Below are 13968 nucleotides of genomic sequence, written 5' to 3'. Positions count from 1 at the left end.
CTGTAACCTAAACACTGAACCTTCCTTACCTAATAACTTGACTAGTTCTGGCACCGAGGTCATAGATTGCTGAGTCCCCGTGTCTCACAGATTCCTTCAACACCCCAACAGGTACAGGTATGCCTGACACAGGTGATCCCGACGGCACGCAGCTGGCGTGGCAGTACGATGAGGAGACCGACCGCTTGTACATGAGCTATCCAGAAGACTGAGGCGTGGTCGTGATCGTGGGCAAGCATGCAAGATAACACAACCTTTTCTCATGTCTTGTAGTCCGTAGAGGAACTACCTTGTTTGCATAAATGCATGATGTAAACTCACATATTATGTATGAGATGGCAGTTGAATCCCTAATTGTCATTCTATTATTATCTATGTGCTATGTTACCGTGCTTGTGAAACGCTTAGATGCGCTTCTTTCAAATTCGGGGCCTTGTTCCCCAAATCGGAAAGGACCGCATCTTTGTCGTTACAATGGATTTCTGGAGATGAACAAGGCATCCATTAACCATGAAGCGAAAGAAGTCAAATTGACTCATCCTTCTAAAGACATGATCATTTTTGCTGCTTGCGATGACACGATTCGTCTATTCTTGCTGAATGAGAAGGGTGAAATTTCATCCATTTCTCAAGTGCCTATTGTGTGTGAGTATGACCACGTCTTTCTAGAAGAATTTCTCAGAATGCCTCCTGGCCAGCCAGTAGAGTTTGTGATTGAACGCGAGCGTCGAAGTGAACTAGTTTGCAAGCGTTCTTATAAGCTTTGTCACGAAGAGCAGAAAGAGTTGAGCAAACCACTTTATGAACAAGAACGTGTGGGTCTGATCACACAAAGTTCTTCTCCTTGGGGTTGTGGTGTTCTTTTTGTCAGGAAGAAAGATTGCACGAACCGGCTTTGTGTCGATTACCGTCCATTGAATAAGAAGACAATAAGGAACAAGGATCCACTTCCAAACATCAATGAATTGTTTGAGCAATTAAAAGGGGCCAAGTTGTTCTCTAAGCTTGTCCTTTGGATGGGCTATGATCAATTCCGCATTCGTGAAGAAGATATTCCCAAGACTGCTTTCAGGACAAGCTTTGGCTCCTATGAGTACACATTGATGTCTTTTGGTCTCACAAATGTCTTTTGGTCTCACGAAAGTTCTTATTGGTGTATCTTCATGACAATATAGTCTTCTCAGAGACTGAGAAATAACATGCAAAACATCTCAGGCTTGTTCTTGATAAGGTAAGAGAGCATACATTCTAGGTTAAGTTCTCAAAATGTGAGTATTGGCTCAATGAAGTGTTGTACCTTGGGCACATCATCTCTGCCAAGGGCATCAAGATAGATCCTTTGAAGGTTCAAATCATTGTTCAGTGGGAGCCTCCTCAGAATGTGAAGTAGCATCGAAGCTGTCTCATGCTTGCAAGCTATTGTAGAATATTTGTTTAGAACTTCTCCGAGATTGCTAAGCCTCTCTCCAACCTTCTTCGGAAGAGCATAAAATATGTATGGACTCTGGAGTGTGATTTGGCCTTTACTACACGCAAGCATAAGCTCACCTTAGCTCCGGTTCTGACTCATCCTGATGATTCCATGCCAATCCAAGTGTTCTATGATGCATCTCTCCAAGGTCTTGGCGGTGTTCTGATGCAAGAGAAGAAAGTTGTAGATTATACTTCTAGGTAGTTGAAGCCAAGTGAGAAAAGCTACCCCACTCATGATATTGAGTTGGGGGTAGTTGTACATGCTTGGGTGAATTGGAGATACCTCTTGTTGGAAGACAGGTTGAAGTCTACACCGATCACAAGATTTTGAAATACATCTTCACTCAACCGAATCTCAATCTTCGTCAAACACGTTTGGTGGAGACGATCCAAGATTACAAACCAAGCATTAATTATACTCCAGGGAAAGCAAATATGATTGGAGGTGCTTTGAGCATAAAGGCTTACTGCAATAGTCTCGTCTTCAAGCCATCCAGCATGATCTTTGTGAATCTTAGAGGAAGATCAACCTTTAAGTAGTACCTCAAGGATTTCTTGCCAACCTCTAGATTTCTCCTACCTTCGAAGACCAAGTCCGCCAAGCTCAACTTCTTGATGGTATGATGAACAAAGTGAAGATAGGCTTGGAAAAGAGCATTCCAAACTATGATTGCTTCCATGTTGATGAAAAATATACCTTCTTCTTTGAGGATCACCTTGTGGTTCCAACAGGAGAGGTCAGAAAATTTATGATGGATTAAGCCCACAACTCCCTTCTCTCGATACATCCAGGCAGCTCAAAGATGTATCAGGATCTAAAGCAAACCTTCTGGTGAACTCGCATGACATGTGAGATTGCTTAGTTCATGAATGAATGTGATTTGTGTCGCAGAGTGCAGGCAAAACATCATCGTCCAACATGTGTTCTTCATCCTTTGGTGATACCCGAGTGGAAATTCGATAATGTGGAGATGGATTTCGTAACCGGGTTTCCTAAGTCCTAGAGGGGCAACAATGCCATCTATGTGTTCATCGACAAGTTCACTAAAGTTTCCCATTTCCTTCGAGACAAAGAGTCTATCCCGGGAGCTCAGATGGGAGAGCTATACACTTCAAGGATAGTTTTTTTGCATGGTGTTCCTATGGTCATTTCTTAAGATCGTGGAAGCATCTGTTCACTTCCAAGTTCTGGGGTTCCTTATAGACTTCAATAGGCACCTAGCTCTCTTTCAGTATTGCCTTCCATCCTCAGACTAGTGGTCAAGTGGAGAGTCAGTCAAATGCTTGAAGATATGCTCACAGCTTGCTTGATTTCTTTTCTCATGAAGTGGGAAGACCACCTCCCGTTTGTTGAGTTCTCATACAAAAAAAGTTATCAAGCAAGTTCATGCAAGGCCCCATTCAAGATTCTTTATGGTAGAACGTGATGTACACCGCTCCATTGGTCTCAGATATGTGAGTGTCATATTCTGGGGAATGACATGATCACTAGGGCAGAAGAAATGTGTCGTGTCATTTGGGATAATTTGAAAGATGCTCAATCCTATCAGTAGAGCTATTATGCTAGCAAGCATCATGACATGACTTTTATGATCGATGATTTTTTCTATCTCAAAGTGTCTCCCATGAAGGTCACTCAGCGCTTTGGCATCAAAGGAATGCTAGCTCAACGATTTTTGGGTCCTCTCTAGATTGTTGGCAAAAGAGGTGAGCATGCTTATCAGCTAGAGCTCCCACCCAATTTCTCTGATGTGCATGATTTGTTTCACGTCTCTCAGCTCCGGAGGTGTTTCAAGACTCCCGAGCGCACAGTTGAATTCCAAGACATTCATCTTCAACCATGCCTTTCCTATCATGAGCATCCGGTTGCCATTCCCGAAGAGACGAAGTGCAGGACTCGTATCAGGTCTATCAAATTCATCAAAGTTAAATTGTCACGCCATTCCGATAAAGAAGCCACTTGGGAACGCGAGGACCTTCTCCGTTCTGAATATCCCGAGTTCTTTCAATCCTAGGTCCCGGGTCGAGATCCTCTTATAGTTTGGGACACTTGTAACAGCCCAAGTGCATTACCTTGGCATCTTTGTAATATTCCATGTTTTAACCTTCCTAGTTTCCCTCATATGTTGGGTTTAATAAATTGTACTTCATGACATTCATCATCCATGATAGCATCATGGCATCATCACATAATTATTTGTTGCATCTTAAAGCTTGTGTGCTTGATGTGGTGTGAGTGTATGTGTGGAGAGGAGTGCTTGCAAGTGACTTGTGTGTGGATCCCCAAGCAAACCCCTTTTACAAAACTATGCAAATAAAAAACTTTTTTATTCCAATGGTGAGGTGTGGTGCTTTTACTCACCCTAATCAACTTAATAAAATGTTGCTCTTTCACCTAATATTTTGTGGGGCATTTGAACTTAGCTCTTGGTCATGTGTGGTTATTCTTCCTTTTGTGACTTTTGCTGAAAACAGCTTCTAAAGTATTCTTTTAGTGTTTTAAATATTTGATCAACAATTCCCAATCTAATTTTGTTAAGTGGACCTTATTATTTTGAAGGGCCAAATTATTTTTGCATTTCTCTCTATTCTTTCCAAAAACTCCCTAGATATTATTTTGTTGCTGTTGTTTATTAAAAAATCAAGCCTTTTATTTTTTTTCTTTCATATAATAGTTAGAAGCATCCCATCCCACCTCGGCCTTGCCTCCCCTGGCCCAGCGACAGCCGCAGAAGCCTAGCAGGCGGCCGAGCTTCCTCTCTCCTCATGGCCACCAGGTCACCTGACGCTGTCGTCCCCGTCAAAGTCAGCAACAGAGAGAGTGAGAGCGAAGCCGTGATCCTTCACGAACGTCGATACCGCCCCCCTATTTAGCCGACCCACCTCGCTAGGGTTCCCCTCTCCTCCTCCTTCTCCCTCGCGCCACTGCCACCTCTCTTTTCCCCCTCGCCACTTCTTCGCCGCTTCGGCAGCAGCAGTGAGAGAAACTCAGAGAGCAGCCGAAGCTGCACCGCTCGTCGCTGTCAACCTCGACTCCGACGCTTCCTCCAAGATGTCCATGAGATCGTTGTTGTTGTCCTTGACCTGTTCCCAACACTAGGAGGCTCGGAGCATCTCCATGACGTTGGTCCCGTTGTCGCCTTGGTCGCGTGCCAGCAGCTTCGGAGCACCAGCGGCTTCCCCTCCGCATCACTTCAAGCTCGTCCTTGACCTCACTGAAGTGAGCCACGACCAGATCCCCCTCTCTATGTTGCATCCGTGCGTAGTGTCGCCGACGAGGTCGTGGCCATGCCAAAGCAGCGGCCCATGCCCAAACGCCTCGTGTGCTCGTCACCATTGCCTTTTTATCCCTCAATAATTGCGTCGCCGCCCCAAGCCCGAAGGAATGGATTCCCCATGAGATCCCACGTCCCCAAAGGCGTTATGTTGCCCCGTTTGTAGTCGCGGTAGCCTCTCGCCGTCGTCGTCTTCTCTGGCCTCGGCCAGTGGGAAGGTCCAGAGTTGGGGCTGGTTAAAAAGGCGTCGAGACCTTCCTCTATCTAGCCCCCATGTCTAATCCTAGTGGTTGCGCCTCCACTGTACAATCGGGGAGACCCTGGTACGAGTCCCTGTCGCGTCCCCTTTTTCCCCCTAAATTTCCCTGAGCTAACAGTGGGCCAGGGCCGACGTGTCATCCCCCTAAGGCCTGTGGTGTCCATTCTAGGTGGGGCCTGGTGTTGTTTTTATTTTTATTTTTACTTATTTTTTGTGTTAAATTATTTTTTGTGATTATTTTCTCTTAAGGAAATATGCCAGAATTGGATATTTCCTGATCTCGTAGTTCTAGTTTAGGATATGCCAAATTTGGCATATGCCAAGATATAAGAGACCCTTGTCATTTTCGATTTGCGTTTGTGTGATGTTTTTTCTATAAAAGCATAGGGGCGTAATATATGATTTTGGGGTAGAAAAATCCCAAGAATTCGGTGGTGGCATTAGTTTTGTATTTTGAGCACCTATGTAGAAATGTTATTTTATGATAAGATGCCATTTTGTAACTTTTGCATGAATTAATCCTTGCACTATTGGGTGAATTTGTCAACATGAATGTGGTAGAGTTTTGAGGGTACTAGGCCCTTGTATCTTTCCTTGCAATGATAAGATTGTCGTTTAGTGGGTTTCTTGCTATGAACATGCTATGAAAATAGTGTTGTTTCAGATGCCTAAACAATTCTGAGTATATAACATGGTTATTTTGTTGCTATATTGTCTTGATGATTCACATGGATCTGTTGATTGTTTGTGGATGGTTCGGTGCTATGATTTGTAGTGCTTGTTGCCCTATGTCAAATGGTGCCAACACCTTGCCAAATAGGTTTTGCATCCTAGAGTTTCTCACTGTCAAATATGCTCTAAAGTTGTAAATTGATGTGATTTCCTTTGTGAAATTTGGCTATGTCTTTGAATCTGCTCTTATTTGCATGCCATATTTAAGGGATGCTCCCATGTTTTTTGTGCAATTTCAGCTCATGCTTAGTGGGAATGACTTGTAGTAGTTGTTGCCCTCTTTCATCATGTTAAAGTTCATGCCATGAAACTTGATGTAGAGTAGAGTTTTATTGCTGTCAACATGCCATCAGGTTAAAAAACTGCAAGTGCAAATTGAGATTTTCATGAAGTATTAATCGATATTGTTTTTTGGCATGTTGACAGCTTGTTTTCCATTGTTTCACGAACCTATCTAAGTTGCTCTTAGTTAGGTATTATTGTGCACTTTCTTAGCTTCATATTCATGTCTTGGTTGAACTAGTGGCTATAGCTACTAGTTTTCACATGATCAAAGTGGTATGTTGTTGTTTGTGGACATATTGGTTGGTCAATTGTTTTGTGCTTTCTGTGAGTTCTACTCCTTTGTATTGCATGATCTTCAGGTATATTCCCCCTGGAATTTCGTGCGATGTTCAGTGTCATACTTGGAGTGCCAAGGAAAGGCCCATAGCTCCCTCTCAATACTGGTTAGTCAAAGTTGTCTTCCTTATCTTGTTTTGTGGATTCCAGGATCTCCGTAGCTCAGTTTGTGGCGTCCGTTATGTTTTTTGCATAGTTTTCTCATGATGCATCAATTAATGCCATGTTCATGCATGTCCAAATTAATAAACTTGAGGTTCTGTCTAGAATGCTAAATAACTTATTAAATGCACGAGAAAGATGACGAATTATCGTTGTCATGCTCCTTTCATAACCACACTCATGCATCATGTCCTTTGAAACATTGCACCTTGCCGTGTATTCATCAGATGTGTACTTTCTTGGGTAGAATCGGGAGCTGAGAACGAGTGCGAGGATCATATTGAGTATGTTCTTGAAGAGAAAGAGTTGTACCCGTCAGAAGAACCAACAGGCAAGATGATTGTGACCTTGATATGGTCTCTAATTTTTGTGTGCTTGGATGACTCATTTCCATCGCTAATTATCGCTGCCTACCACCTGAATATTAAGCCTCCAAACATTTCCATGAAAAGCCTCTAACCGCTCCATAACCTAGGAACCCTTGACTGGCTGAGGTAGCGCCTGCTCAACCCTCTTATAGCATTATTAGTTGCAGGTGCGGGCTGACCCATGTGTTGACATGGGTTTTGAATATCATCTTATTACTTCTATTTAATTTAATGCACCTATATACATGCTAAAAGGCGGAAGGCTTGGCTTTTGTTGTGTGTTTTTCCACTTTTGCCGGCTTAGTTTCGACTACCGGTGTTATGTTTCATATTGGGCGCTCCTAACACGCTTGGGGTTATTATGGGGACCCCCTTGATGACTCGTTTTGGTTTATGACTTGTCTCGCAAGACCCAACTTTGTTACTCAATTCGCTAAACAACTTAGTAATAAAAATCATAGGGAATAGCTACCCCGAGGATAATTACTCAACCCCTGGCTAGTGATCCTCATGAGTGTTGGTCCAACCTAGAGCTATGTGCGGGGCCAACCCGAGGCAACTCGCGAGATATGTATCAGGCCACTGCATGTTGTGCTTATCCGTCATGTCCTGAGAACGAGATACGCGGCTCCTATCAGGTTCGTCGACACATTGGGTGGTCTTGCTCGATTTTTCTTTACCTTCACGAGGTGTCTTGTGCATCAGGATTCCGATGATACTTTGGTATATCTTAAGGTTGATGTTTTCTACTAAGGAATCCGAGCAGATCAAGGGTATGTGTGTCGAGGCTTAATATGCAGCTTGTCGTAGTTTGTGATGGATTAGTTGGAGCACCCCGGCAGGGTTAATATCTGTCGGAAAGCCCTACTCACGGTTATGTGGAAACTTAGAAATTTTGTTTAACACCTCGTTCTAGATAACTCAAAGTGAAATTTATGAAATATGCCAACTACGAGAATAATTGTGACTGTCTCTTTCGCGAACTCCTTCTCCGACTAAGGACACGGTGGGGTTATGACTGACATAAGTAGTGGTTCAAGATCACCATGTTTTATGGATGATTAAATAATGGTGTGTAGCTTGTAACTTAACTAGTGAAGAGTGTAAGCCATTCCTTATACTCATCTCTTCATGTATGTATTGCGATGATTTTTGTACTTGCGAAATGCTAAGATGCGCCTCTATCCAGATTAAGGCCTCGTCCCCAATTATGTATAGTGCCGCATCTTGGACGTTATGGATAGTGCCGCATCTTGGACGCATCATCATCATGCCATAACCAATATTTAGATGAATAAAAAATTATCACCCTTTAAATATAGATATTTTTACTAACCAACAACCATGCATTCACGCCCTTTCATAGTACCACATCAATATCAATAACCCACAATTTCTCTTGTATGTGCTACCTGAAGGTTTTGATTATGCACTCCTTGAATACCTATTATTTTTGGATTTGTCTTATAACTCATGCAAATTACTTTCACTATGTATTTAACTCTAAAATAAATTTTAGTGAAGAACGAAAGTGCAACTATTTCTATAAAATTTGTACTACATCGTGCTCTAAAAAATATAAGTGAAGAACTAGAGCAACTGCTTAGCTCAAAAGATATAAGTGAAACACATAGAGTATTCTAATAAATCATGGTGAAAATGTGTCTCTCCGGAAAACAATGATTGTGTAAAACTATAATACACAATGCTCCTGTAATGCCCAAGATGAGATCCTATCCTTATTTTGGCACGAGGGCCTCGACGGGGATAGAAGCGCCTCTCGTTGTTTCACAAGAATGGATATCATTCAAAGTACGTGTAAAGAAGAGATGAGTATATGGGACTGGCTTACACTCGCCACAAGCTAATCATGAACATCACAACAAAGCAATAGATTAAGTCATCATGCAGAAGAGCAGGGTCCGACTACGGACAAAATCAAATGAATAAACGACGTACATCCTTGCTATCCGATGCTATCGGCCTGGAACCCTTTCTTGATCAATCAAGAAGAAGAAGAAGAAGAAACTCCAAATAGAACAATCAACGCGCTCACGTCAAAGTATCATTTTACCTGTACGTGCAACCGTTGTTGTAGTAATCTATGTGCTACAGGGACTTAGCAATCTCATTTCCAAAGGTATCAAGACTAGCAAATATTAATATATGAGGTATGGTTAAGTGGTGAGGCTGCATCAAGCACTAAGCATTTATTTCAGGTGGCTAACCTACGAGTACAAGAAACAGAGGGGGGTGATATACGCATAACGAATGTGAACTAATCATAATCACGAAGTGATTTTTAACCCCTACCTGCGAGTCAAACATAACCCCACCGTGTCCTCTCTCCGATGCAGAACTCATGATCAGAGACACTCACGGTTATGCACACAGTTGGAATATTTTAATTAAGTTTACTTCAACTTTGCTATGACTGGGTGTTGAACAAAGTTTCCAAGTTTCCACATAATCGTGGTCATGGCTTTTCGAAAGATTTAGTACTGCATGGGTGCTCCAAACTAGTCCACCACAAACTACCACAAGCTGCCCTGGAGAGAAAACCTAAACCTTGAGATAGCCCGAGGTATCTTCGATATCCGAGTGCACAAGACCTTCGATAAGAGTAAAATAGTTCCAGCGAGACCGCCGGGCAGGCCAGATCCTAATAGGAGTCGTGCATATCTCTTCCTCAGGGCACTACCGGATGAGTGACGCGTACGGTGGCCAGATATAAATTCCCCGAGTTGCCGCGGGGTGGCCCCGCAGAGTTCTCTATTTAGGACCAACCCCATCAGCATTGGCCCTTCATGTATTAGATTGAATAACGAACCTCGGGTAGCGCTAACTCCCTATGCATCAAATTAATTACCAGCATTACTATGTTGGGCAAATATAGTACCAAACCGAAAAGTTTTATCCCAAACCAAAAATCAAGGGGGTCCGCATAACAACCACAAACTTGTTAGTAGCGCTCACTATGGAACATAACACAGATACACAAGTAACTAGGGCGGCAAAAGTGGAACAAAACACCGAGCCAAAACACCAAGCCTTCCATCATTTACCAAGTACACAAGTGCATTAAATTTATAAGTAACAATATTCTAATATATCAAGGAATCCATATTGTCACATTGTAAAAAACATACTCCTGCAACTAGCAATGCTATATGAAGGGTTGAGCAAGCGGTAACATAGCCAAACAAAGGTTTGCTAGGATGTGGAGGTGGTTAGAGGTTATTCATGGCAATGTTGGGAGGCTTGACGTAACAGGTGGTAGGCAACATGACATAGAAATAGAAGCGAGACAACTGGCATAGCAGTCATAGTAGTGGTATCTAGGGAAATGATCATCTTTCCTGTGATCCCTCTTGGAAGTAGAACAAATCAATGAAGTAGACGAACCAACGTAGTCTAACGAATCCTCACTCTCCGAAGAGGTTCAGAACTCTATCGATAAGAAACAATTCAGAAATAACAATCAACACATAAGAAACACCATAACATATGCATGACATGATGCACAAACCCGTATGATGCATGTTTGGATAGTTATGCAAGGCATGCCAATCACAATAATCAAATACTACACACTAAGTGAATCTCAATGTGCAACTAGTTGCATATTGACGAAACTCCACACCTGAATCACTTAACTAACTCTCGTTTATTGAGAGGACAAGCTTAAATGTTGGTTAACATGGCAAGAGGTGAAGCATAAATTAACTACACCACCCAGGCATTTTAAATGAGGTCGGAAACAACTTATAGCATTTCCGAAATGACCCTATATGTTAATTTTGAAATTGGTCCATATCTGAACTAAACATGCTTTATATTTATTAAAAAGGAAAATAAGGTGCAGCATGTGAGTCTAGACGTTTTTTTAGTCAAGTTACATTTATATATCATTAAAATCTGAGCTATGGTTATTTACTTATGAAAAAACCATTATTTACATGGCATTTGGAAACTTTTAATGCAAACAATATTTTAAATGTTATTAATCATGCATGGGAATGACACATTTGAATTACATGCAATTTAATGAAAACATCAGCATATAATATGATATGGAGCATTTGTTATCATGCCGGAAGGAAAACGGTGCCACAACAATGAAAACGAAAACGGTGCCACGACAACATTTCAGTTTTGGTAACCCGTTGAGATATTGATGGAAATGAATTGCGGCCGTGAGCGAATTATGCCAAAGAATGATGGGGTGATCCTGATTACCGAGTTCCCATGTCCCGGTGGCATGAATATGAAGGTTACTACAATTAACAAGGCATCTATTAAATGAAGAATGTCGCATGTCATACAATAATGTATTCATCCACGGGCATCGTCTCGGCGGTATACCTTTGTAGCTTGCATTCGGGGTGGAACGAGGTTCATCGAGGGAAGTAGTTGTACATGTGTCGTAGTGTAAGTAGTCATTCACTCGACGACCTTGACGGATCCACAACAACATAAAGGTTCACTTGCGAATCTTCAGTGACGGTAGTCGTACACTTGTGCTTGTTGAGGCAGTTGACGTCCATAGTATTTTCAGGTAGGTCTGGCACTTACAAACTCAGGGCTTGGTGATAAGGGACTTGACATGAACCAAACAAAATGACACAAAAGCCTTCGGGCATGTGTATCCAATAGGACAAAAGATTCGTCTGCATATGAAGGCCGTGGGTGTTCGCGGATGGGGTGCGTGTGGCACCTGCAAGTGATAGGAAAGGGGCTCCTAGAGGCCATGGAGTTGGACGAGGCGGACCCCACAAGCAGCAGGACGGAGCACGGCTAGTCAGCTGTAGATCAACAGTAGCAGGGACATACCGCTGCAGCTGAGAGCAATGGTAGTAAGCCACCGAGGGGGCGGCTTGCGGACGCTAGATAGGGGAGAGGCACGACAAGGTGTGGCGTGGGGACGAGGAAAGTCAGGGTGTGGCGCATGGATGGGGCTCTCCGTGGTGGCGCGTGTGGCAGCCAAAGGCGAGGTCGACCAAGGGTGTCGAGGCGAGGTCAGGCACGGTGAGGAAGTGGCTTGGTGCGGCAGCGAGCAAGAGGTTGAGGATGGCAGGGATGAGCGATGTAGTGGCGGTGGGTCGAGTGCGGCAGTGAGGTCGGCTCGGAGTTGCGGGCGGCAGCACACATGGCTACACGGGTAGAGGACGACCCGGCGGTCAGGGAAGGCTCCCATGTGCTGCAGCATGGGGAGGTGGTCGTCGGACAATGCGACGTGGGAGACGAGGGAGGTTGGAGGTGAACGGTGACGGTGGTGAGGCCGAGTTAGAGTAGAGGTCCGGGCAAGGGGGGTGAGTGAGCAGGCTCTCGCTCCTATCTGTATGGGTGTGTGTGTGTGTGTTGTGTGCGACAACGGGAGGAGGAGATATGGGGATCGAGACAAGGCTCTCCCGGTCGCTAGGGCTAGAAAGGGGCGGCTCGGCTTTGGGACGGCCTGAAGTTGTGGTTGGGCTGGTCCTCTCTCTGTAAGGTGCCGATTCCAGTTACAAAACAATTATAGGCAAAGGAAGAAAAGGAGAGGAAATATTGTATTAGAGATAGATTTTGGGCATGGGAGTTAATTTTCCTAGACTCGCAAAATTAGCTCGACCTAGGAAAATAGAAGTTGCATGAAGGCAACATTTTAATTCAAACTCATTTAAATTAATTCCAATGATTTCAACTAGTGCAAGCTTTTTGAAGAGTCCAGAAATGTTGAGAATTAGGAGAAGCCTCGTTAAATGGAGAAAGAAATATTAACAAGGTTTGGAGATCAAGCTTGAATTAGGAAAGGCATATGATTTGAATTACATGTGTATTGGGGTGATTCCAATTAACGAAATATTTATTGTAGCTCCCTAAAATGTTGGGAGGATATTTTATAAGTTATAAAGAGAAATAACCATGTGCATATCCCTCGATTTAAATGGATCAAAGTTCCATACAATTTATTTATTCGAGTTTAAAATATTTAATGACACGATGGCATGATGACATGATGAATGCAATAAACAAATAAATCACACGATGACAATGGAACAAAAAGAGAATCTTATTGAGCGTCAGTTCCGAGCTATTACAACTCTCCTCTACAAATGTGAGATCTCGACCCGAGATCTTAGAATGAAAGGGGGAATAGGAAGACAAGAGGACGAGGTAAAACTTAGTTGGTTCTTTGATAAACGAGTGAAACTAGGGATCCATAAACGTTACAAATGGATGAAGAATGACACGAGAAACAAGATAATATTCACAAGAAATTTGGACGGCACTTCTGTAGGAAATAGAGGCAAATTTTGATAAGATGGCAAGAACTTGAAATGGTAACACAACACTTCGGTTAAAATGACAAGCCAGTGAAGAACATTGTCTCATAAAATGACATGATAGATTGAAGATAGAAACATCACAACGCCTATGGAATAAAAGAATAAAAGCTAGATCTTCGGAAAGAAAAGAACGAAGAAGAAAATGACAAATTCTACCGCAATTGAATTGAAGAGCATCCTTACAAGAAGGATTGAACAGAGTTGTTGGAAAATCAACAACGATAAAAATAATCTTGTAGCGAACTTATGACAACCATCTCAAAATTTTGAGGTGACAACTAGCCACTAACGGATATAGTTGATTCTTTGGGAGAAACAAGATGTGCAAAGCTTCTTCACCAAGAGTATACATTAAGAATTTGGATCATAGATAATCACCATAATAGCAACAATACTTAGGAAATGTTTTAGGTGAAATCTAATCCAAGATAAACCAAAGGAAAATAAGATGGGTTTAATTATCTCATTCTTGAAAAAATTGTTTTCAAGAGTCCTCATGAATCAAGATAACACCATCTCAAAATTAAGTGCTATTGAATTGCACTTTGAATGTAAGAGAAAGAACACTTGATGTTCTCTAACAAGAATCTTGAGGAACACCTTGAGAATGAATTACATATTTAATGAACCACCATGAAGAACCACTTAAAGAACACCAGAATGAAGGGATGATAGAAATACTTGAAGGTTGCAAAAAGAACAAGATTTATGCCTTACAACATTTAGGTTGAACTTCGCAAAGAGATACT

The sequence above is a fragment of the Hordeum vulgare genome, chromosome 6H (genome assembly GCF_904849725.1).
Source record: "Hordeum vulgare subsp. vulgare chromosome 6H, MorexV3_pseudomolecules_assembly, whole genome shotgun sequence".
NCBI classification, from domain to species: domain Eukaryota; kingdom Viridiplantae; phylum Streptophyta; class Magnoliopsida; order Poales; family Poaceae; genus Hordeum; species Hordeum vulgare.
This window is presented reverse-complemented; position numbering follows the sequence as displayed.